The sequence below is a fragment of the Scyliorhinus canicula genome, chromosome 31, assembly GCF_902713615.1.
Source record: "Scyliorhinus canicula chromosome 31, sScyCan1.1, whole genome shotgun sequence".
Classification (NCBI taxonomy): domain Eukaryota; kingdom Metazoa; phylum Chordata; class Chondrichthyes; order Carcharhiniformes; family Scyliorhinidae; genus Scyliorhinus; species Scyliorhinus canicula.
This window is the reverse complement of record NC_052176.1, coordinates 11114134-11139797: the sequence shown is the minus strand read 5'-3', so window position 1 is coordinate 11139797 and position 25664 is coordinate 11114134. Positions and strand designations below refer to the sequence as shown.

The 25664-nt window shown below is 46.7% G+C and overlaps 3 non-coding genes across 3 annotated transcripts; all 3 read left to right on the top strand.

The window, feature by feature from the left end:
* The first annotated feature begins 10543 nt into the window (after positions 1-10543).
* On the top strand, positions 10544-10626 carry trnal-cag. The gene has a single exon. It is a non-coding gene; the product is annotated as a tRNA-Leu (tRNA).
* Positions 10627-14152: 3526 nt separating this feature from the next.
* trnal-cag lies at positions 14153-14235 on the top strand. Its single transcript has one exon. It is a non-coding gene; the product is annotated as a tRNA-Leu (tRNA).
* A 1733-nt stretch (positions 14236-15968) lies between these two features.
* trnal-cag lies at positions 15969-16051 on the top strand. The gene has a single exon. It is a non-coding gene; the product is annotated as a tRNA-Leu (tRNA).
* The last annotated feature ends 9613 nt before the right edge of the window (positions 16052-25664 follow it).

Sequence of the window (25664 nt, the reverse complement as noted above, 5' to 3'; positions counted from 1 at the left end):
TTGCAACGCTCCAATTGGATACCGCATGTTGCTCGGATCTTTGACTCTCAATACCTTCTTGTGAGGACGAGGTCGGGCGGCAATTCGGTCCTTGTTGATTGGAGCAAACTGATCAATGCAGCAACAAAAGCTCCTTCAGCCCCTGCGGCTTGGATAAGGGTGGCACTCAGATACAGGACTCTTTCTGTGGTTCAAAAATAATAAAAGTATATCTAGTTTCTAATCAAATGACAATGAAGTTAGAATTAAAGTCGGGCTTTGCGCGGAGCGTCCGTTCCCCCGCGCAGTGTCAGGGTGGGTAAGCATTCTAAGACGCTTCGTTGAGGTCGCAGTCATATCTGGAAGCGTGGGTTCGATACCACTCACACAGGGACACACGCTGTAAATGTTGCAAACACCCACAATCGCAGGCTTTCCATGACTGCACAATGTTTAGCACCATTCACAACTCCTCTGTTAATGAAACAGTCCATGTCGAAATGCACCAACCTGGACAATATCCAGGCTTGGGCTGAAATGTTCCAGGAAAAGACCATTCCCATACCAGCCTCCCCGAACAGGCGCCGGAATGTGGCGACTAGGGGCTTTTCACAGTAACATATCTTGAAGCCTACTTGCGACAATAAGCGGTTTTCATATTTTCATATTTCATAATAAGTGAGAATCTAACCATCACCCCTTGACATTCACCGGAATTACCATCACTGAAACCCTACTACCAACATCTTACTGATTGCCATTGGCCAGGAACTGAACTGTTCATATAAACATAGAACATAGAACATAGAACGATACAGCGCAGTACAGGCCCTTCGGCCCTCGATGTTGCACCGACATGGAAAAAATCTAAAGGCCATCTAACCTACACTATGCCCTTATCATCCATATGCTTATCCAATAAAATTTTAAATGCCCTCAATGTTGGCGTGTTCACTACTGTTGCAGGTAGGGCATTCCACGGCCTCACCACTCTTTGCGTAAAAAACCCACCTCTGACCTCTGTCTTATATCTATTACCCCTCAATTTAAGGCTATGTCCCCTCGTGCTAGCCACCTCCATCTGCGGGAGAAGGCTCTCGCTGTCCACCCTATCTAACCCTCTGATCATTTTGTATGCCTCTATTAAGTCACCTCTTAACCTTCTTCTCTCTAACGAAAACAACCTCAAGTCCATCAGCCTTTCCTCATAAGATTTTCCCTCCACACCAGGCAACATCCTGGTAAATCTCCTCTGCACCCGTTCCAAAGCTTCCACGTCCTTCCTATAATGAGGCGACCAGAACTGTACGCAATACTCCAAATGCGGCCGTACTAGAGTTTTGTACAACTGCAACATGACCTCATGGCTCCGGAACTCAATCCCTCTACCAATAAAGGCCAACACACCATAGGCCTTCTTCACAACCCTATCAACCTGGGTGGCAACTTTCATGGATCTATGTACATGGACACCGAGATCCCTCTGCTCATCCACACTACCAAGAATTTTACCATGAGCCAAATATTCCGCATTTCTGTTATTCTTTCCAAAGTGAATCACCTCACACTTCTCCACATTAAACTCCATTTGCCACCTCTCAGCCCAGCTCTGCAGCTTATCTATGTCCCTCTGTAACCTGCAACATCCTTCCGCACTGTCTACAACTCCACCGACTTTAGTGTCGTCTGCAAATTTACTCACCCACCCTTCTGCGCCCTCCTCTAGGTCATTTATAAAAATGACAAACAGCAACGGCCCCAGAACAGATCCTTGTGGTACGCCACTCGTAACTGAACTCCATTCTGAACATTTCCCATCAACTACCACTCTCTGTCTTCTTTCAACTAGCCAATTTCTGATCCACATCTCTAAATCACCCTCAATCCCCAGCCTCCGTATTTTCTGCAATAGCCGACCGTGGGGAACCTTATCAAACGCTTTACTGAAATCCATATACACCACATCAACTGCTCTACCCTCGTCTACCTGTTCAGTCACCTTCTCAATGAACTCGATAAGGTTTGTGAGGCATGACCTACCCTTCACAAAACCATGCTGACTGTCCCTAATCATATTATTCCTATCTAGATGATTATAAATCGTATCTTTTATAATCCTCTCCAAGACTTTACCCACCACAGACGTTAGGCTCACCGGCCTATAGTTACCGGGGTTATCTCTACTCCCCTTCTTGAACAAAGGGACCACATTTGCTATCCTCCAGTCCTCTGGCACTATTCCTGTAGCCAATGATGACCTAAAAATCAAAGCCAAAGGCTCAGCAATCTCTTCCCTGGCTTCCCAGAGAATCCTAGGATAAATCCCATCCGGCCCCGGGGACTTATCTATTTTCACCTTGTCCAGAATTGCCAACACTTCTTCCCTACGCACCTCAATGCCATCTATTCTAATAGCCTGGGTCTCAGCATTCTCCTCCACAATATTATCTTTTTCTTGAGTGAATACTGACAAAAAGTATTCATTTAGTATCTCGCTTATCTCCTCAGCCTCCACACACGACTTCCCACCACTGTCCTTGACTGGCCCTACTCTTACCCTAGTCATTCTTTTATTCCTGACATACCTATAGAAAGATTTTGGGTTTTCCTTGATCCTACCTGCCAAAGACTTCTCATGTCCCCTCCTTGCTCGTCTCAGCTCTCTCTTTAGATCCTTCCTCGCTTCCTTGTAACTATCAAGCGCCCCAACTGAAACTTCACGCCTCATCTTCACATAGGCCTCCTCCTTCCTCTTAACAAGAGATTCCACTTCTTTGGTAAACCACGGTTCCCTCGTTCGACCCCTTCCTCCCTGCCTGACTGGTACGTACTTATCAAGAACATGCAATAGCTGTTCCTTGAACAAGCTCCACATATCCAGTGTGCCCAACCCTTGCAGCCTACTTCTCCAACCAACACATCCTAAGTCATGTCTAATGGCATCATAATTGCCCTTCCCCCAGCTATAACTCTTGCCCTGCGGGGTATACTTATCCCTTTCCATCACTAACGTAAAGGTCACCGAATTGTGGTCACTGTTTCCAAAGTGCTCACCTACCTCCAGATCTAACACCTGGCCTGGTTCATTACCCAAAACCAAATCCAATGTGGCCTCGCCTCTTGTTGGCCTGTCAACATATTGTGTTAGGAAACCCTCCTGCACACATTGTACAAAGAATGACCCATCTAATGTCCTCGAACTATATCTTTTCCAGTCAATATTTGGAAAGTTAAAGTCTCCCATAACAACTACCCTGTTACTTTCGCTCTTTTCCAGAATCATCTTCGCCATCCTTTCCTCTACATCCCTAGAAATATTAGGTGGCCTATAGAAAACTCCCAACAGGGTGACCTCTCCTTTCCTGTTTCTAACCTCAGCCCATACTACCTCAGAAGAAGAGTCCCCATCTAGCATCCTTTCCGCCACCGTAATACTGTCCTTGACTAGCAGCGCCACACCTCCCCCTCTTTTGCCCCCTTCTCTGAGCTTACTAAAACACCTAAACCCCGGAACCTGCAACAACCATTCCTGTCCCTGCTCTATCCATGTCTCTGAAATGGCCACAACATCGAAGTCCCAGGTACCAACCCATGCTGCCAGTTCCCCTACCTTATTTCGTATACTCCTGGCATTGAAGTAGACACACTTCAAACCACCTACCTGAACACTGGCACCCTCCTGCGAAGTCAAATCTGTGCTCCTGACCTCTATACTCTCAATCTCCCGTACCCCAAAACTACAATCCAGGTTCCCATGCCCCTGCTGAATTAGTTTAACCCCCCCCCCCCCCCCCCAAAGAGCACTAACAAATCTCCCCCCCAGGATATTGGTGCCCCTCACGTTCAGATGTAGACCATCCTGTCTATAGAGGTCCCATATACTGCAACTGCATGGCAGGTCAATGACTCGGACTCCTGTGGCGAGTCACTCACTCCCTGGCTCCCCAAACCCTGTCGACACGGCATAAATCAGGAATGTAATGGAATAATTTCCATTTCCTTAAATTGTTGCAATTTCAACAACACTGAATAAGTTTGATACCATCTAGGACAAGGTATCCCGCTTGATCGGCATCCCATCTGTAAACCCTCACTCGCTCCACCACTGATGCAGATTGGCAGCGTGTATACCAACTACAGGATTCACTGCAGGATGTCACCAAGGCTCCTTTGGCAACACCTTCCAAACCCACATCCACCACCATCTAGAGAGGGACAAGGGCGGCCGACACAGAGCGACACCACGACCTGGAGGCTCTCCTCCAGCCACTCACCATCCTGTTTTGGAAATATATCACTGTTACTTCACTGTAGCTGGAAAAATCATTTCGTTGATACAATGTATCTGCCTCCGTGTATATCTGTGTGTGTGCACATATGTGTTTATTTATATGTATGAGTATTTGAGAATATGTGTGAATGTTTATGTGCCTGTGTGTATATACCTGTGTGTGCGGGTGTGTACTACTGTGTGAGTATAATGTGTGTGGCTCTGTTTCCTGTGTGTACACGTGTATATATATAACTGTGTGTGTGTATACCTGTGTGTGTATGTTTGTCTGTACGTGTGTGTGTATAATTTGTGTGGGCCTGTATACTGTGTGTGTATCTGAGTGTATACGTGTGTGTATTGGTGTGTGTGTATACCTGTCTGTGTGTGCTCGTGCAGTCTTCCTTTTGTATTTCATTATTGTTTCCTCTCTGAGAGTCTTTTAACAATTTCAAAATCTCTCAGAGGTACAATTGTTGAGTCTGTTGATTTTTGCGACTGCTATTAATGAGTGAGTACAGTACCTTTCAGCATCTTACTCTCAACAACTGTTTGAGAATTATCCTGAATCGGTCATGTTCCAGGACTCAGTGTGAGGATGGATTGTAGTATGAACATGTGTTTGAGGATTATCCTGTACTTGTAAGTCTCTGTGACACAATGTGAGGATGCGATTCAGAATGTGACCTTTCAATGTCAGGGACAGTTTATAAGTTTGCATTCATTCCACGTAAATTTCCAGCACAGAAAGAGACCATTGCTGTGGGAGGTTTTAAGCAAACAATGTGTGATAGTTTTGGACCGGCATTTAATATCAAACACAATTGTGAAAGATAATGTAACCTTCAAACTGATACTGGATTGTTCTGGAAGTTTAACTCAAGATGCTCACATTGATTTGATCTGTGACACTCAGACTGATTCTGAGTCAGAATTCTGACATGAATGTAAAATGGACCACAGTCTGGAATTGCGGCAGTGTCTTCCATCTGGAACTGAGTGAGTGAGGATTTTGCAATAGTTTGCAAGTTACAGCTCAGTTCTCAAGTCATCGAAATTATATTGTATCATTTATTTTCATAAATTAGGTGAGTTTTAAATGAGAATCAGAATTTATATCTTTGTCACATTCAGCATATCTCAATCTGAGAATGGAGCTGATATTTGGGTTTGCATCTAATGTATTTGTAAGGACACACTCTGGGGATTAGTACAGCCATCCCTGATGTGAGTGATGTGACTCGTATTTAATTCGAATCTCAGAGTACATTATTAAGGTTAATTGTGTAATTCTTAACCGGAAACCAGTTTTCTCTGATATTGATTATTTCACTAAGCCTGCTCCATTGTGGAACTGATACAGTCATGATGAGAGTGGGTGAAAATTTGCACTGGGATTTATGGGGCCTCCTGTCAGTGGTACTGAGTTCGGGTGACATGGACACAGCGTCTGTCTCTCCTGCTGTTTGATTGATGAGTTGAAAATGTGTCTCTGGAACTATTTCTGCTGCCTGAGACTGTGGAACTGATGACCTGTCTGTGTCTCTGTGCTCTGTCAGTGACAATGTCCGAAATGATGTGGAGATGCCGGCGTTGGACTGGGGTGAGCACAGTAAGAAGTCTTACAACACCAGGTTAAAGTCCAACAGGTTTGTTTCAAACACGAGCTTTCGGAGCACGGCTCCTTCTTCACCTGAAGAAGGAGCCTTGCTCCGAAAGCTCGTGTTTGAAACAAACCTGTTGGACTTTAACCTGGTGTTGTAAGACTTCTTACAATGTCCGAAATGTGTGCGAGGAGCTGGCGACACTCTTCCCTGTAACTTGTGTGGAGCAGACGTCACATTTATTCATGTTCAGAATATTTTGGTATTTGTCTGTGGATACAAATTATATTTGAAAACTTAAGTGCAGTCAAGAATTAACCAATCACAGGCCAGGGAGAAGAATCTGGAGGTTTTGATTGGCTGACATTTTCAAATTCGAAACTCCCGCCAATTTCGGTTCAAGAAAATCCCAAATAACGGAACGGATCATTGTTCAGGAAACTATTTGAATATCACACTTTGTGATCTGTTTATTGGATTTTCCATCCCAGAATCCTGGCTCTATTTTAGGAACAGTTTGAATTTGTCAGTCTCTTATCTGTAACCGGCGGTAATAAAACCCCGTTCAGCAATTTAAAACAGAGCAAATCACAACTCTCTGCAAAAGCAGAAACATAGAGATTACCAACCAACTCCTTCACACAGGCTACACAGGGACAGTGAGGAAGGGCTGATTTCTGAGCCTCTCTCCTGAAAGCGGCCGGGAATGTTGCACTGCGAAGTGTGGAGAGAATTCCCGACTCTATCCCGCCGGTGGAACAGGCAGCTTTGTGTCCGGAGAATAGGGAGGGCCGGGGAGAGGCAGATCTTAAAGCGCTGCAATGGACACAGGTCCTGTGTGCTCAAATCTCGCTGATTCCGTCTCCTGGGAAACTGCGGAATAAACACATCGGCCCGAAAATAACCTCTTCATTCCCGCCTTTACTTTCTTCCGGGAGCGGTAACCAGGTCACCCGAGAGAAACAAAATAATAATTTCCTTATGAATTCAACTCACCAATTGTTAAACTCTGAATATATTTATCATTAAATTTATATAATTCCCTTCTGAAATTGTGTTTCTCCTCATTATCCGTCACAAATGGGTTTAAAATCCCCTCTCAATTCAGTTTGAGTGTCTCGTCTGTGTGAAACTATCTGTGACGGGCGGGTATGAAGCCACATTCACAACATTCTGGAACGGGACAAATCTCTATCCTCCACAAAGAGATTTCTCATGAAGTCAATGCGGGTAAAGATGGGGCAGCTTTTTCACAGAGATTGTAGGTGGCTCTTCAAAGAGCTGTTGTTGTTTTCAGTCCATTGTGCAGTTTTACTTGGAGCTGGTGTACTTGGTGACCGCCTTTGTCCCTTCCGACACGGCGTGCTTGGCCAGTTCCCCGGGCAGCAGCAGGCGCACGGCGGTCTGGATCTCCCGGGAGCTGATGGTGCTGCGCTTGTTGTAATGGGCCAGGCGGGAAGCCTCACCCGCGATACGCTCGAAAATATCGTTGACGAACGAGTTCATGATGCTCATGGCCTTGGAGGAGATGCCGGTGTCGGGGTGAACCTGCTTCATCACTTTGCAGATGTAGATGGAGTAACTCTCCTTCCTCGACCTTCGCCGCTTCTTGCCGCCCTTTACTGCCGGTTTCTTAATGACTTCCTTGGCTCCCGACTTGGACACAAGGTGAACGCGCAGGCGCCGCACAGACAGCTCGCTGGACCTGTGAAGCAACTGTGCTAACCACTGTGCTACTGTGCTGCCCCATTTGATTGCAAATACAAAGCCACAGCCACTCCGTCTAACTGAACTGCTTTTAACAGTAGTCATTGACAATTTGTTCGATATAAAGCATTATAAACCCAGCCTGAAATCACTCCAGGAAGTTAGTGCTTTCATGCGATGTCCGGAGTCCCAATCTGTCTGTGAGAAGGGATAGAATCTCTGTCGTAAAAGGCCATTGGATTTGGAGACCAACACTTGAACTATTGGAAAATCTCAGCTTCCGAAACGCACTGTTCCTCTGATTACATTATTTGTGCAACAATATCAGTTACATTGGAAGCATCGTGGAAATTCAACTGTTATTGAAAACATTGTGGATAGTCGGAGAAGAAGTTGTGTATTTACTGCGGAGCATTAAACAACCAATCAGAAAGTGTGCCAGCTTGCACCTGACTAAATGTAACCAGCTCCGATGCCTTTAAATTCCAGATTCACGAAATCAGTGAATTGAAATTTCACCAACTGCCGTCCTGGGATTTATTCTCTGTCCCAAAGATTATTGCTGTCCCCTGGATTCCCAATCCAGTGACATAACCTTTCACCGTTTGAACAAAAAACAGATCAATTAGCAAATAATTAAACATCATCCTGAGGAGATTAGAATTCCCTCCACAGGATTGGATTGAACTGATTGACACACAACATTTTGTTCTAATTGGAGCATCGATTATTTGTCCAGATCAAACAGATAGTGTTGACTGCTTAGCATCTAAACAAAGCACCAAGATGAGAGATAATTGAACGAACAGAATAGCAAGAAAGTAAGGTCTGAGAAAATCCCGGCCATGTTTGTTAGGAAAGGAAGAATGTAAATAGCAGAGAATAGCCTCGATTCCTCGACTCCGATTAGATACAGCACTCCGCTCAGATCTTGGACTCTCAATATCTTCGGGTGAGGAACAGGTCGGCGGCAGTTCGGTCTTTGTTGATTGGAGCAAAGTGATCAATGCAGTAATGCGAAGCTCCTTAACCCCGAGCGGCACGGACAGGGATGGCACTCAGATACAGGACTCTAGCTGGCGATCAAAAGTAGGAAAAGAATATCTTGTTTGAAATGAAATGACGATGAAGATAGAATTTAAGTAGATTTGTGTGCGAATCTTAGACTCGGCTTCAACGCATCAGGATGGCCGCGCGGTCAAGGGTGCCGCATTCAGATCGCAGTCCTTTCTGGAAGCGAGGGTTCGAATCCCACTCCTATTGTTTTCTTTTCCTCCAAGAGGTTAAATTTCTCCAGCAAGATTTTCAACCTCAGGAAGATCCAATTCCTCCAATTCAATGGAAAAGCGTTGGTCTCAGGACATGTGATTCCTGCTAAAATACGCACAGCAAGACCCGACAGGCGGCAGCCCAGTTAATGACTCGATAATCTCCTTCAGTGACTCTGGTTGAGGAATTAATATTGAGCCCAGGACTTCGGGTAAAAATCGTCTTCTCTTGTAAATAGTCTGTCTGGTTGGATTGTTCACATCCGTCCGAGAGGGGAAGTTGGGAACTCAGTTTCTATTGTGATTTATTGTTCGTTAATGCTTTATTTCCTTCTTGTGAGCCGTTCAGGGACATCAGTATGTATCTATATTGCTCCTCTGTGGGGTACTACTAGATAACGTTTCCAATCCAGATTTGACAACGGGTCACCTGGACTCGAAACGTAAGTTGTTTTCTCTCCCTACACATGCTGTCAGACCTGCTGAGACTTTAATGCATTTTCACTGTGGTTCCCTATTTGTGAGCTTTACAATGTTGTAATGTGTCATGCTGTCTCCTTGATTCCTGGGACGAATGTCGGGATGAGCCTGCAAGAAAGATTCTGATAGGTATTTGCTGCAAAGCAAACAGGAACGTGCGTTATGATTACTTTTGATGAGAGGGAGAATGTAAATAGCCGAGATTAGCCCCGTTTCCTCGACCTCGGCGTAACGGCCCAGCACAGTTCCGCTGCGGCACTCTGCTCCCTTAACCAGGAGCTGCGACATTACTGCCCTTCGGTAGCCAGACAACTATTCACTTTCTCATTTGTTCTTCCAACAAGAACAGACGTTTGAGCACACTGATTCTGGTCTGCATAGTTCAGATATTTTTCTTTCGTGCTGAATGGTTGTTCTGTGAAGGCGATGTTATTTCTTCTGTGACGTTGTTCTGATGGGAAAGAAGGGAGTGACTGGAATCACCTTCACAGAAGGAAGTTCGGGGCGGCAGCTTCACATCTCTGGCACCATTGATCAACCTGTTACAGATTTCTTCAAACTTTGCCTCAAGTACGACTACGCAGGGCAACAACCACGACCAGAGTGGCGCAGCGCGAGCCTGGTGAGCCCATAACCTAGAAGTCGATGGATAAAAAACATCCTCTGGTATTTATTTTCTCACTCACACCTAAAGCAAACAAGTCGCGAACACCCAGCAGAACATCCGCCTTCCTGTTTATTACCATCAAACTTTTGCTTTCAGTCTGTTCCGCTCTTTGACAACTGTTCTTCAGCTACCCACAGTACAGTCGAGGTGACCAAGTTGACTTCTCCCAAAGACTCTTCTGACGCCTCCACTGGCTGAATGTTCTCCTGTTTGGGTATTGGTGGATTTCTTCGGCTACTTGTCTGTGAAAGCAGCACCGGAAGCAGCTGTGGAGAGAGATTCCAGTCGCCAGAATGTAATTCTCCAATTGGATACTTCACGTCGCTCAGATCTTAGACTCTCAATATCTTCCTGTGAGGATCAGAAAGACCGGGAATTTGGTCCTTGTTGATTGGAGCAACGTGATCAATGCAGCAATGAGAAGCTCCTTACCGCCAGCGGCTTGGACAGGGATGGGACTCTGGCTGGGGTTCAAAAGTAGGAAAAGCAGATGTTGTTGGAATAGAAATAACGATGAGGATAGAATTTAAGTCGATTTGTGCACGGATCTTAACTTAAACGACAGCGCATCAGGATGGCCGAGCGGTCTAAGGCGCTGCGTTCAGGTCGCAGTCTCCTCTGGCGACGTGGGTTCGAATTCCACTCCTGATATTGAGTTTTCTTCCACGAGGTTAGATTTCTCTGGTAGATTTTCAACCTCAGAAAGATAAAAAATCTCCCTTTCAAAGGAAAAGCTTTGTTCTCAGGAGATTCCTGCTTAAATACGCACAGCAAGTCCGGCAGGCGAAAGCCAAGTTCATGACTCGATTTTCTCCTTCAGGGACTCTGGTTGAGGAATTAATATTGATCCCAGGACTCCGGGTGAAATTCGACTTCTCTTATTGTAAATAGTGTGGCTGGTTGGATTTTCAACATCCGTCCGAGAGGGGAAGTTTGGGAACTCGGTTTCTATTGTGATTTATTGTTCGTTAATGCTTTATTTCCTTATTGTGAGCCGTTCAGGGACATCAGTATGTATCTATATTGCTCCTCTGTGGGGTACTACTGGATAACGTTTCCAATCCAGATTTGACAAAGGGTCACCTGGACTCGAAGCGTTAGTTGTTTTCTCTCCCTACACATGCTGTCAGACCTGCTGAGACTTTAAAGCATTTTCACTGTGGTTCCCTATTTGTGAGCTTTACAATGTTGTAATGTGTCATGCTGTCTCCTTGATTCCTGGGACAAATGTCGGGATGAGCCAGCAAGAAAGATTCTGATAGGTATTTGCTGGAACGCAAACAGGAACGTGCGTTATGATTACTTTTGATGAGAGGGAGAATGTAAATAGCCGAGAATAGCCCCGTTTCCTCGACCTCGGTGTAACGGCCCAGCACGCTTCCGCTGCGGCACTCTGCTCCCTTAACCAGGAGCTGCGACATTACTGCCCTTCGGTAGCCAGACAACTATTCACCTTCTCATTTGTTCTTTCAGCAAGAACACACGTTTGAGCAGACTGATTCTGGTCAGCATAGTTCAGATATTTTACTTTCGTGCTGAATGATTGTTCTGTGAATGTGCTGTCATTTCTTTTGTGACGTTGCTCTGATGATAAACTGGGGAGTGACTGGAATCACCTTCATCGAAGGAAGTTCGGGGCGGCAGTTTCACCTCTCTGGCACCATTGATCAACCTGTTACTGATTTCTTCAAACTTTGCCTCAAGTCCGACACGGAAAATATCAACCGCGAGCAGAGTGGCGCAGCGGAAGCGTGCTGGGCCCAGAAGTCGGTGGATCGAAACCATCCTCTGCTATTTATTTTCTCATTCACACCAAAAGCAAACACGTCGCTATCACCCAGGAACACATCAGCCTTTTACTTTGTTATAATCAAACTTTTGCTTTCTGTCTGATCCGCTCTTTGACACCGTTTCTTCAGCGAGCCACAGTACAGTCGAGGTGACTCAGTTGACTTGTCCCAGAACACTCTTCTGCCGTCTCTACTGGATTAACGTCCTCCTGTTTGGACACTGGAGGGGTTCTTCGGCTACTTGTCTGTGAAAGCAGCAAGGAAGCAGCTGTGGAGAGACAATCCAGTCGCCAGGTTGCAACGCTCCAATTGGATACCGCATGTTGCTCGGATCTTAGACTCTCAATACCTTCTTGTGAGGACGAGGTCGGGCGGCAATTCGGTCCTTGTTGATTGGAGCAAACTGATCAATACAGCAACAAAAAGCTCCTTAAGCCCCTGCGGCTTGGGGAAGGATGGCACTCAGATACAGGACTCTTTCTGTGGCTCACAAATAATAAAAACACATCTAGTTTCTAATCAAATGACGATGAAGATAGAATTAAAGTCGAGTTTTGCGCTGAGCGTGCCTTCCTCCGCGTAGTGTCAGGGTGGGTGAGCATTCTGACGCTGTGTTGAGGTCGCAGTCATTTCTGGAAGTGTGGGTTCGGATACCACTCCAGACTTTGACTTTTCCTCCACGAGATTACAGTTGTCCAGCAAAATGTTCAATCCCAGGAAGATCCAATACCACCCATTCAATGGGGAATCGGTGGCTTCAGGACATGAGATTACTGCTAAATTTCGCACAGCAAGAACCAACAGGTAAAAGCCTAGTTAATTACTGCGTAATCGGCACAGTGACTCTGGCTGAGGAATAAATATTGATTCCTGGAACCCGGGGAAAAATCGTCTTCTCTTGTTGTAAAAAGTGTGGCTGGTTGGATTGTTCACATCCGGACATGGGGGGAAGATGGGAGCAGGGTTTCTATTGTGATGTATTACTCGATAATGCTTTATTTCCTTATTGGCCCCTTACTGGAAAACGTTGTCTATCTATTTTGTCCGTCTGCGGAGTCCTACTGGAACGCGCTTCAGTCCAGCTTAGACAACGGGTCACCTGGACTCGAAAAGAGAGCTCTTTTTTCTCTACAGTTGCTGCCAGACATGTTGATATTTTACATCATGTTCTCTGTGGTTCCCTGTTTATGACCTTTATGATGTGTCATGCTGTCTCCTTCATTCCTGGTACAAATGTCGGAATGAGACTGCAATAAATATTCTGATAGGTATTTGCTGCAAAGCAAACAGGAACGTGCGTTATGTTTACATTTGGTGTGAGGGAGCATGTAAATAGCAGAGAATAGCCCCGTTTCCTCGACCTGGGGCTAATGGTCCAGCACGCTTCCGCTGCGGCACTCTGTTCCTGAAACCAGGAGTTACCACATCACTGCCCTGCGGTAGCCAGACAACTATTCACTTCTTCATTTGTTTTTTCAACAAGAACACACGTTTGAGCACACTGATTCTGGTCAGCATAGTTCAGATATTTTACTTTCGTGCTGAATGATTGTTCTGAGAATGCGATGTTATTTCTTCTATGACGTTGTTCTGATGGGAAAGTGGGGAGTGACTGGAATCATCTTCATAGAAGGAAGTTCGGGGCGGCAGCTTCACCTCTCTGGGAACATTGATCAACCTGTTACTGATTTCTTCAAACATTGCCTCAAGTACGACTACGGAAGGCATCAACCACGAGCAGAGTGGCGCAGCGTAAGCGTGCCGTGCACATAACCTAGAAATCGATGGATCAAAAATATCCAATGCTACTTTTTTTCTCACTCACACCAAAAGTAAACAAGTCGCGAGCACCCAGCAGAACATCGGCCTCCTTCTTTATTATCATCAAACTTTTGCTTTCAGTCTAATCCGCTCTTTGACACCTGTTCTTCATCTACCCACAGTACATTCGAAGTGACTAAGTTGACTTCTCCCAAACACTCTTCTGCCGCCTCCACTGAATGAATGTTCTCCTGTTTGGGTATTGGTGGGGTTCTTCGGCTGCTTGTCTGTGAAAGCAGCACCGGAAGCAGCTATGGAGAGAGATTCCAGTCGCCAGAATGCAACTCTCCGATTGGATACTTCACGTCGCTCAGATCTTAGACTCTCATTATCTTCCTGTGAGGATCAGAAAGACCGGGAATTTGGTCCTTGTTGATTGGAGCAACGTGATCAATGCAGCATTGAGAAGCTCCTTACCCCCAGCGGCTTGGACAGGGATGGGACTCAGATACAGGCCTCTGGCTGGTGTTCAAAAGTAGGAAAAGCTGATGTTGTTGGAATAGAAATGACGATGAGGATAGAATTTAAGTCGATTTGTGCACGGATCTTAATTTAAACGACATCGCATCAGGGTGGCCGAGCGGTCTAAGGCGCTGCGTTCAGCTCGCAGTCTCCTCTGGAGACGTGGGTTCGAATCCCACTCCTGATATTGAGTTTTATTCCACGAGGTTAGATTTCTCCGGCTAGATTTTTCAACCTCAAGAGATCCAAAATCTCCCTTTCAAACGCAAAGCTTTTTTCTCAGGACATGAGATTACTGCTTAAATACGCACAGCCAGACCCGGCAGGCGAAAGCCCATTTAATGACTCGATATTCTCCTTCAGTGTCTCTGGTTGAGGAATTAATATTGATCCCAGGACTCCGGGTGAAATTAGACTTCTCTTGTTGTAAATAGTCTGTCTGGTTGGATTGTTCACATCCGCCCGAGAGGGGAAGTTGGGAACTCGGTTTCTATTGTGAGTTATTGTTCGATAATGCTTTATTTCCTTATTGTGAGCCATTCGCGGACATCAGTATGTATCTATATTGCTCCTCTGTGGGGTCTACGGGATAACGTTTACAATCCAGATTTGACAAAGGGTCACCTGGACTCGAAACGTTACTTGTTTTCTCTCCCTACACATGCTGTCAGACCTGCTGAGACTTTAAAGCAGTTTCTCTGTGGGTCCCTATTTGTGAGCTTTACAATGTTGTCATGTGTCACGCTGTCTGATTCGTTCCCGGGACGAATGTCAGGATGAAACTGCAAGAAATATTCTGATAGGTATTTGCTGCAAAGCAAACAGGAGCGTGCGTTATGTTTACTTTTTGTGTGGGTGAGAATGTAAATAGCAGAGGATTGCCTCGATTTCTCAACCTCGGTGTAACGGCCCAGCACGCTTCCGCTGCGGCACTCTGTTCCTTAAACCAAGAGCGACGACATTACCGCCCTTCGGTAGCCAGACAACTATTCACTTCTTCATTTGTTGTTTCAACAAGAACACACGTTTGAGCACACTGGTTCTGGTCAGCACAGTTCATATATTTTACTTTCGTGCTGAATGGTTGTTTAGTGAAGGTGATGTTATATCTTATGTGACGTTGTTCTGATGGGAAAGTGGGGAGTCACTGGAATCACCTTCATAGAAGGAAGTTCGGGGCGGTAGCTTCACCTCTCTGGGAACATTGATCAACCTGTTTCTGATTTCTTCAAACTTTGCCTCAAGTACGACTACGGAGGGAATAATCCAAACGCAGAGTGGCGAAGCGCAAGCGTGCAGGGCCCATAAACTAGAAGTCGATGAATCAAAAACATCCTCGGCTATTTATGTTCTCACTCACACCAAAAGCAAACAAGTCGCGAGCACCCAGCAGAACATCCGCCTTCTTCTTTATTAGCATCAAACTTTTGCTTTCAGTCTGATCCGCTCTTTGACACCTGTTCTTCAGCTACCCACAGTACAGTCGAGGTGCTAAGTTGACTTCTCCCAAACACTCATCTGCCGCCTCCACTGGATGAATGTTCTCCTGTTTGGGAATTGGTGGGGTTCTTCGGCTGCTTGTCTGTGAAAGCAGCACCGGAAGCAGCTGTGGAGAGAGATTCCAGTCGCCAGAATGCAACTCTTCAATTGGATACTTCACGTCGCTCAGATCTTCGACTCTCAATATCTTCCTGTGAGGATCAGGAAGAGCGGAAATTTGGTTCTTTTTGATTGGAGCAAAGTGATCAATGCAGCAATGAGAAGCTCCTTACCCCCAGCGGCTTGGACAAGGATGGCATCAGATACAGGACTCTGGCTGGGGTTCAAAAGTAGGAACACCATATCTTGTTGGAAATTAAATGACGATGAGGATAGAATTTAAATCGATTTGTGGACGGATCTTAGTTTTAACGACAGCGCATCAGGATGGCCGAGCGGTCTAAGGCGCTGCGTTCAGGTCGTGGTCTCCTCTGGAGACGTGGGTTCGAATCCCACTCCTGATATTGAGTTTTCTTCCACGAGGTTAGATTTCTCCGGCGAGATTTTCAACTTCAGGAACATCCAAAATCTCCCTTTCAAAGGCAAAGCTTTGTTCTCAGGACATGAGATTCCTGCTTAAATACTCAGAGCCAGACCCGGCAAAGGGTCAGTTGTAGACTCGATAATCTGCTTCAGTGACTCTAGTTGAGGAATTAATATTAATCCCAGGACTGCGCGTAAAATTCGTCTCCCCTTGTTGTAAATAGAGAAAGCTTTATTTCCTTATTTGCCCCCTGTGAGGTATTACTGGATTCCAGTATTATCTATATTGCTCCTCTGTGGGGTATTACTGGATAACGTTACCTGTTTGGACACTGGAGGGGTTCTTCGGATGCTTGTCTGTGAAAGCAGCACCGGAAGCAGCTGTGGAGAGAGATTCCATTCGCCAGGATGCAACTCTCCAATTGGATACTTCACGTCGCTCAGATCTTAGACTCTCAATATCTTCGTGTGAGGAACAGGTCGAGCGGAAATTCGGTCCTTGTTGATTGAGGGAAACTGATCAATGAGAAGCTCCTTAACACCCAGCCCCTTGGACAAGGATGGCACTCAGATGCAGGACTCTGGCTGGGGTTCAAAAATAGAAAAAGCACGTCCAGTTTGAAATGAAATGACGATGAGGATATAAGTTAAACCGATTTGTGCACGGAGCATATCTTTTGCCGCAACATGTCAGGATGGCCGAGCCGTCGAAGGCGGTGCGTTTATAAACTCAATGGGCTGCATAATTCCAGTTGAATTTGGTTTGGTTGTGAAAGTAACATCAAAAGAAACTCTTTTTTGTCCCTCGCTTTTCTTTTCGGGATCATTGGATCAATTCAGTTCTTTCTGGTTTGTTGGCCTCCACTGCGAACAGAACAATAGACATACGGGACCAGTCTTTATAAATAAATGCGTCGAGCAGATGGGCAATGCCGCACTGAGATTCTTCATAAAATCCTGAAGGAGCAATAGAAAACGTTGGATAACTCGACAGGTCTGGCAACATCTGTGGAGAGAGAAAATCAGTTCCAGTTCCAAACCCAGGATGACCCTGCTTCCCATTCTCTGTTTCCCTCTCCACAGCTGCTGCCAGCCTGTTGAGATTTTCCAGCATTTTCTGTTTTTATCACGGGACCACACGCCAGCTCTCGGCGACTGACATGGACACGATGGGCGGAATGGACTCACCGTGGTCTGTAACCATTCTATGATTCTCGAAACGAGAGTGTAAAATCTGAGCAACGTGAAGTATCCAATTGGAGAGTTGCATCCTGGCGATTGGAATCTCTCTATCCGCTGCTTCCGGTGCTGCTTTCTTAGACAAGTAGCCGAAGAAACCCTCCAGTGGACAAACAGGAGGAAATTCATTCAGTTGAGGCAGAGGAGGATTTTGGAAGAGGTCAACTGAGTCACCTCGACTGTCCTGTGGGCAGCCGAAGAATAGGTGTCAAGGAGCAGTTAAGCCCCAAACACGTCACTCCCTCCTTTTCCTCCAAACTGCTTCCCGAGTTCAGTCAATGGCACCAAAGCGATCTCAGAGATGTTAAAAAGTACTTTGCAGAGCTCATCCGGAATTTGAACCCGGGAACTCTCGCATTTTGCCGCAGCAAAGAAGACCCTAAGCGAGAATCATACGCCTAGACCAACGAGCCGACGACGGTCAGCGTCCAGCTGAAACCATCTTACCATTACCTCCCAAAGTAATGCTTATTTTATCAACTCAATGGGCTTCTTAATTCCTGTTGAATTTGGTTTGGTTGCTAAGGTAAAATCAAAAGAAACTCTTTTTTTGTTCCTTGCTTTTCTTTTCGGGAGCATTGGGTCAATTTGGTTCTTTCTGGTTTGTTGGCCTCCACTGCGAACAGAACAATAGACGTACTGGACCAGACTTTATAAATAGAAGCGTCGACCACAAGGGCAATGCCGCTATGGAGATTCTTCATCAAATCCTGAAAGAGCAATAGAAAATGTTGGATAACTCGGCTGGTCTGGCAACATCTGTGGAGAGAGATAAACCGTTGCAGTTCCAAACCCAGCTTCCCATTCTCTGTTTCCCTCTCCACAGCTGCTGCAAGCCTGTTGCGATTTTACAGCATTTTCTGTTTTAATCACGGGACTACACGCCAGCACTAGGCGACTGACATGGAGACGATGGGCGGAATGGACTCACCCCGAACTGTCACCATTCTCTGATTCTCGAAACGAGAGTGTAAGATCTGTGCAACGTGAAGTATCCAATTGGAGAGTTGCATCCTGGCGATTGAAATCTCTCTCCCCCGCTGCTTCCGGTGTTGCTTTCACAGGCAAGTAGCCGAACAGCGGTCAAACAGGAGGAAATTCATTCAGTTGAGGAGGCAGAGGAGAATTCTGGAAGTGGTCAACTGAGTCACCTCGACTGCACTGTGGGTAGCCGAAGAACAGGTGTCAAGGAGCGGTTAAGCCCCAAACAGTCTCATTGTCTTTCTTTATAACTCGTCAAATCTATATTGCAGTGTAGCCATCTAAGATGGACACTGGGCTACAAAATGGAGAACTGCTAAGGCTGCAGGGAAAAACAGTCTTAGTGAGGACAAGCAGTTTGCAGAAGACTAATTTGCATTCTGCACGTACAGAAACCAGTTTTTGGCCAGGTACAGAGTTTCAGCCAAAGGTGCAAATGGAAACAGATCTGCATAGTAATGAGGTGATCCAGATCCAGACCCTGGACAATAGAAACATTTAAGTATCAATGGATACTTTTCCATACACGCCCAGACAGAATGGCGCCACAGTAACCAACACAAAGAATCATAGGGACCGCCCTACCCATCGAGGAACCACCCTCAGATTGGGGGGTTTGGAAGATATCGATTTGGAAAGGCCCAATCGATACCTGGCAGGTAAAGGAACCGCCCCAAGGGGGCACGGACTTCTAGGACCTATAAGAATAGGTTATAGGACCTATAAGAATAAGAACATGGTTCGGTCTGTTGTTGCTCCGGCTGACTGTTTCGTTGCTCCGGCTCTGCTCTGCTTTGCTGCTACATCGCATCCTGACTCCAGTTCCATCACCAGCCGTTGAGCCATCAGCCATCGAACTGTAAGTGCCAATACAACGATCGCTACGTGATCCAGACCTTGCTAGATACTGACAACTTTAAGAATCTGAGAGTTGCAGACCAAGAACGGGACAAAGGTCTTGTCCCCTGACCTTGCCTGTTCCTGTCTAGATAAGTATTTTAGTTGTTTAGTATTAGAAGTAAGTTAGTCTCTTTAGCGTATGCATGTGCATTTATTATATTTGTTATAATAAATATCAATCGTTTGGACTTACTAATCGGTGTACAGATTTATTACTTTGAACCTGACCTTTATATACTTGTGACGGTGTCTCAATACGGCACCTGGCGACTCCGAGCATAATTACACATACAGAGTTATAGTAGTGTTAAGCACACAGCCTTTAAACGGAGGCGTATTAATCACACTCCAGTAAAACGAGCACCATTTAGTGGCGACATCCTGACGGGACGCGGTTACAAGTGGCACCCCCACTCCGTCGAGGACCCAGAAATTTGAACTAGAAATCTGAGTAAAGAAAAAGAAAAAAATCACAAGTAATCAAGGTGTTCAAACGAATAAACGTAATTCGGAAGTGTGTTTTGTGCATGCGTACTAACAGGGTTGTAAGGTAAACCTGAGAGCTTTTTGTTGCGACGAACTGTCAGGAGTTTTGTGAGCGGAACATAGCGAATGCCTTACCCGTCTTGTAAAACATTACCTCAACACCCCCTGTCCTAAATTAAGAGAGAAAGAGAAAATGGCCATACAGGCAATGGAACGCCTCATGTACCCAGAACGGTTTGTGGTCGCAGCGACCAGCAGTAGCCGAGTAGGTCAGTGTCCCGTGTGGGAGCTGGAACTCCGCAAGTATCTGCAAGGAAAGGGATGGCCCCTTTGGAAAGAGGTCTGTATGAATGAGGAGACAGGTCCCGGAAGTATAGGACATACTTGGTGGGAGAACCTCTCTCAAATTCATAAGAAAAATCCGAGTAAAGCACGCAAGCCGATGGCAATCGTGTCCTGTTTGGCACAGTTGCGAGGCACTGAGGAGGTCGTTCAGACGCTCCGAGCAGAATTAGCAGAGATAAATAGGATGAGCAAAGTGGATGTCAGGGACATCGAGAAAGAAAACATGGAACTTAGAGGGAAGCTCGCAGAGAAGGGTAGCGAGGTGGATGATGCCAAGAGGGCACATCAGTCATGTCTAGCCCATCTGAGCAGTTCCCAGACCCAGTATGAAAATGCCTATCAGGACGTGCAACGTGACGTCCTGATAAGAGAAGAATCAGAAAAGCAGGTAGAGGCATTGCAGAGGCAATGCTCTGACCTAAAGGCAGCTTTAAGAGCACTCCATGCTGCCACCACAGAACAAAGACAAAGTACAGTGGATCATGCCAAGTGCAGGAAGCAGATTGCGGAGCTGCAATCTCTGCTTTCAGTGCAGAATGGGTTCCAAAGTACTTTTGGAACACAGCTAGTTGAGGAGAATGCCCCAGACTGGCAGGAATTAAGTGAGACAGCGCAGCGCTATGTTCAAGGAACATGTGCGCCAGCAGCGCAGCAGAAAAAAAAAGCACCCCAACCCCCCACAGATCAAATAACTACCGTACCCATGAATCCAGTCACCACCCAAAGGAAAGCGACCACAGAAGGCGCACCCGATATCACCTACACCACCCCCTTAACTGTAACCCAACTCAGGGACGCGTGTGAGAAAATCACTCCGTTTCTCCCCACCGCAGACCACCACCAATTTTTTGCGAATGTGAAACAGCAGGCAACCATGTACGGCCTGGACGAGAGAGAGCAGGTTAAGCTCACGGTTCTGAGCTTAGACCAGTCTGTAGTAGCAGCCCTCCCCGACCCACAGAACGTTGGAGGAGGCACACTAGAGGAAATGCACACCTCCATTTTAGATGCCATAGGGTATAACCGAGGTGACCCAGTCGAAGGACTAAACAAGTGCAGACAAAAGAAAACAGAGCATCCCACAGCATTTGCAGGAAGGCTGTGGATCCATTTTAACGCAGTTTTCGGCGATTTAAATAGAGCGCATTTGAGCCGTGACAACATGGTTAAATGGACGCGCACCATAATTTCCCATGCCACAGATGCAGGACAGAGTGCTTGCAATAGCTATGACCCCTCAGAAGAGGACCATAACGAGAAATGGGTCCTGAAAAGATTGTCCCGCGCCTGGGAGCAATCAGTTCAGGGCAAAGGCAAAGTAAAGTCCGCAGAGGAAGCTCAGGCTGCAGCGGATATTCAGGCAGTGAGAGCACACCAAAGCCCCGCATGTGTAAATTAAGGGAAGAACAGCCCTCCACAGAAGTCGCTCGAATGCTACAACTGTGGCCAATTAGGACATTGGGCTAAGGAATGCAATGCACCCCAAAGATCACAGAGAGGCCAGCAGACAGGCACTCTGAATAGAAATAAAGCAAAGCCGATCCATAGTACAGGGATACAGTCAGGACAGACCAATGTGGACGGGACGGACTGACGGTGTTCGGGTTCCCCCACTTGGATCTGTGACACTCTTTGGGATCAATCCGGAAGACCGGTAGTCACAGCTAAGGTTAGAGGGAAGCCCATAGAGTTACTTTGGGATACAGGAGGGTCCCGCACCACAATTAATTCCACCACCACGGCGCAGGCAGACACGTAGCCGACCACCTCCACCATCACACTTAGCGGTTTTACAGGTCACTCGCAGCAGGGACACATTACAGCACCCGTAGCAATCCAGCTAGGGAACATCTCTACCAAACACCCCGTCGTTTTAGTAAATCTTCCCCGTTCAGCAGAACACATATTGGGTATAGACTTTATGAATGCCCATAGCCTGTCGTTCGACCCAGTCAACCAGTGTGTCTGGCGAATGGCAAGGTCAGTCAGAGCACCCGCTACTCTCACAGTAGGAGAGTACGCAAATCATATTAGCGCAGTAGGCAAATATTCATTCGACCTGACTACACTAAACACGGACAGACAAGTGAGAGCAGTTTTAAACAAACATAGGACAGCATTTGCCAGTCACCGGCACGACTGCGGCAGAATGACTGGACAAGTTCACATTACCGGACCTGACCCCCGACCACAGAAACAATACAGATTTCCCCTAGAAGCAGAGGGAGAAATAGAGAAAGTAATAGGTAGCTTATTGGAGCAAGGTGTACTTAGGACAGTAGCCTCGACCAATAATGCTCCTATTTGGCCAGTGAGAAAGCCCGACGGATCATGGCGTCTGACCATCGATTATCGGGAGCTCAACAAAGTAACCCCAGCAGTAGCCCCCACGGTAGCAACAAGTCCCGAGACCATGCTCAAACAGGGACTCAACTCCAAATATTTCACGGTATTGGACATTAGCAATGGCTTCTGGTCAATCCCATTGGCAAAAGCGTGCCAGTACAAATTTGCCTTCACATTCAAAGCACAGCAGTATACGTGGACATGCCTCCCACAAAGATTCCACAATTCCCCCTCCATTTTCCACCGACAGCTGGCGAATGGTTTAGAAAAATTTTCCCGCCCCGAATGTCTGGTACAGTATGTGGACGACCTATTACTGCAGACAGACTCAAAGGCAGAGCACATTACGCTTCTGGCCGAGCTCCTGGAACTTTTAACCTCGATTGGATGTAAAGTTAACCCCAAAAAGGCCCAAATATTGGAAAATAAAGTGATGTATTTGGGTACAGTCATCACGCACGGCAAACGCGAGATCGAATTCAAAAGGATTGATTTGATTGTCAAATTGCCCCTTCCCCAGAATGTTTCAGCCCTCCGGTCATTCTTAGGACTGTTTGGGTACTGTCGGAACCATATCGATGGATTTGCGACAAAGGCAGCCCCACTCTCAGACCTCCTTAAGAAAGGAGCCCCATGGGAATGGCTTCCGCAGCATACAGAGGCTGTGGAGGAGTTAAAGAAAGCCCTTAGCGCAGCACCCGCGCTACAAGTCCCAGACCAACTCTCCCCCTATGCAATAGAGGTAGCGAACACAGATCTGACCCTCTCGGCAGTGTTACTTCAGGAACGGCACGAGCAGCTACGACCCGTGGCTTATGCCTCAAGACTTTTAGACCCAGTAGAACAAGGATTCTCAGCCTGCGAGAGGCACCTCCTAGCAGTTTTCTGGGCAGTTCAGTACTTTTCCTACATTACCGGACTCAACCCCATCACCATTTTGACCGAGCACACCCCTACACAGTTACTCCTAGACGGTCAACTGAAGGGCGGTTCAGTTAGCCAGATTAGGGCAGCTAGGTGGACACTACTTTTACAAGGACGGGACATTACAGTTAAACGGACCCGGACACACACATATTTAGCCGACAACCTCCAATATCCAGGACAGCCCCATGAATGCGAAATTGTAGCACCCCTACACAACACAGGACCCTTCATAGCGAAGACACCCCCCAGGAAGATAGGGAACCCAAGACAACGCCCCCAACACACAGACACGTGTGGCCCACTGAAGATATACGTGGACGGTTCATCCACAGTTTTAGATGGTGAGCGTATCACTGGATGCCTCATCTATGTCGAGGACGTGCAGGGTCGGGCACTCAAAGAAATAGCTTTAAAATTGCCAGTTCACTTAGTCGCGCAGGCAGCAGAGCTCGCGGCCATAGCTTACATAGTGGACCACCACGATTCTTTCCCCAGCCCGGCAGACATATATTCGGACAGTCTATATGTCTGCAACAGCTTAACGGACTTTCTACCCCGTGGAGGACACGAGGTTTTGTCTCCGCAGACGGGAAACCCCTTCCATCAGCCCCTTTACTCCGCCACATTCTAGACAAAGCGAAGGATAGAACCTTTGGCATTATCAAAGTGAGAAGCCACCATAGGTCATCCCCCCTTGGAAATGTAAAAGCCGACGCACTGGCTAAAGCAGGTTCCAGGCGAGGACACGTTTGGACACCCCCAGCGAGCGCACCAGCTACCGCCCCTGTGAGTGCAGTTCAAGTCTCACAGACAGACATTAAGGATTTAGCCGAGGCACAGAAGCAAGATGAAGATCTCAGGGAGATTTTTAAGGGGACTTTTGTGCCCCAGTATGATAAGTTCCGACACGCTCTGACCACACATGAGGGTGTGATCATCAAGGACCAGCTTTATGTGGCCCCGCAGCAGGACAGAAATCAAATGATTGCCTTGTTCCATGACGGTCATGGACACCAAGGGATCGACCCGACCACGAGGCACCTCAGGCAACTCTGTTGGTGGCCTAATTTAAGGACCGATGTAACCCACTACATTGAGAATTGCCTTATTTGCGCCCAGAATAACCCGGAGAGGTATTCCAATAAGGCACAGCTTCGGCATACTCGACCAGTTAATGGCCCCTGGACAAACCTCCAGATCGACTTTATAGGACCATTGCCCCCTTGTAGGAATGGCTATAAATACGTGCTGGTTGTAATTGATACCTTTACCAAATGGGTAGAGGGATTCCCCACACAAACGAATACAGCTAAGACCGCTGCAAAGATCCTGACCCACCACATCTTCACGAGATGGGGTCTACCCAGAAGTATAGATTCGGACCAGGGATATCACTTCACTGGACGTGTCATGAAGAACGTCCTGACCATATTCGGCATTAAACAAAATTTTCACATTGCGTATCACCCACAGTCCAGCGGGATTGTAGAGCGCATGAATCGGACCCTAAAATCGACCCTTAGAAAAATGGTGCAGGAAAACAGTTCAACATGGGATTCAGTGCTCCCATTTGCACCAATGTTTATCCGCAACACGGTTTCAACATCAACAGGATTCATCCCACACCCACTCATGACCGGACGCCCTATGAAAGGTACAGAATTCCTTTTAGGACTGGACATGACTAGCCCAGAAGTGACGGCCCTCACGCATGAGAAAGCTGTTAAAGACCTAGTTGAGACTGTGAGGTCTGCACAGATCGCAGTCGCAGTTCAACTGGGAAAACGACGCAAACAAAGCACAGCTTGCTTTAATAAGAACGTACACCCCACAGAATTTCAGGTTGGGCAACAGGTAATGCTATCTGTGTATAACCCCAGCAGTTTTTTGGCACCAAATTTTCAGGCCCGTATTCAATTTCGGACAAAATTAGCCCCTCAGTTTACAGGATAAAATACCCCAATGGAAAGACTGAGTGGTTCCATATTAACCAACTGAAGGCATATGGAACACAGTCTAACCACGCACACCATGTCCTGCTAGACGAATCAGAACATCTCGCCCCGCCCACTAGAGACACGTTTCCACCATCCCCCTCACAGATCAGTTCATCATGGGACTCGCCCACGACTCCGCCCACTGACCACAACAGACCACGCCCCGAAACGCCCACAAGCTGCCACAGCAGAGACAGCGATACTGACACTGAATTTGAGGACAGCCACAGCACACAACACTACAGCCCACACTGTAGCGACTACGACCCCGACTCCAGTGACCCCATTGAGGTCACCTACGTTAAATACCCAGACCCACCACCCGACCCCGACGACTCCGACAATGCCCCTTCTAGTTTAGACCCCACACTAT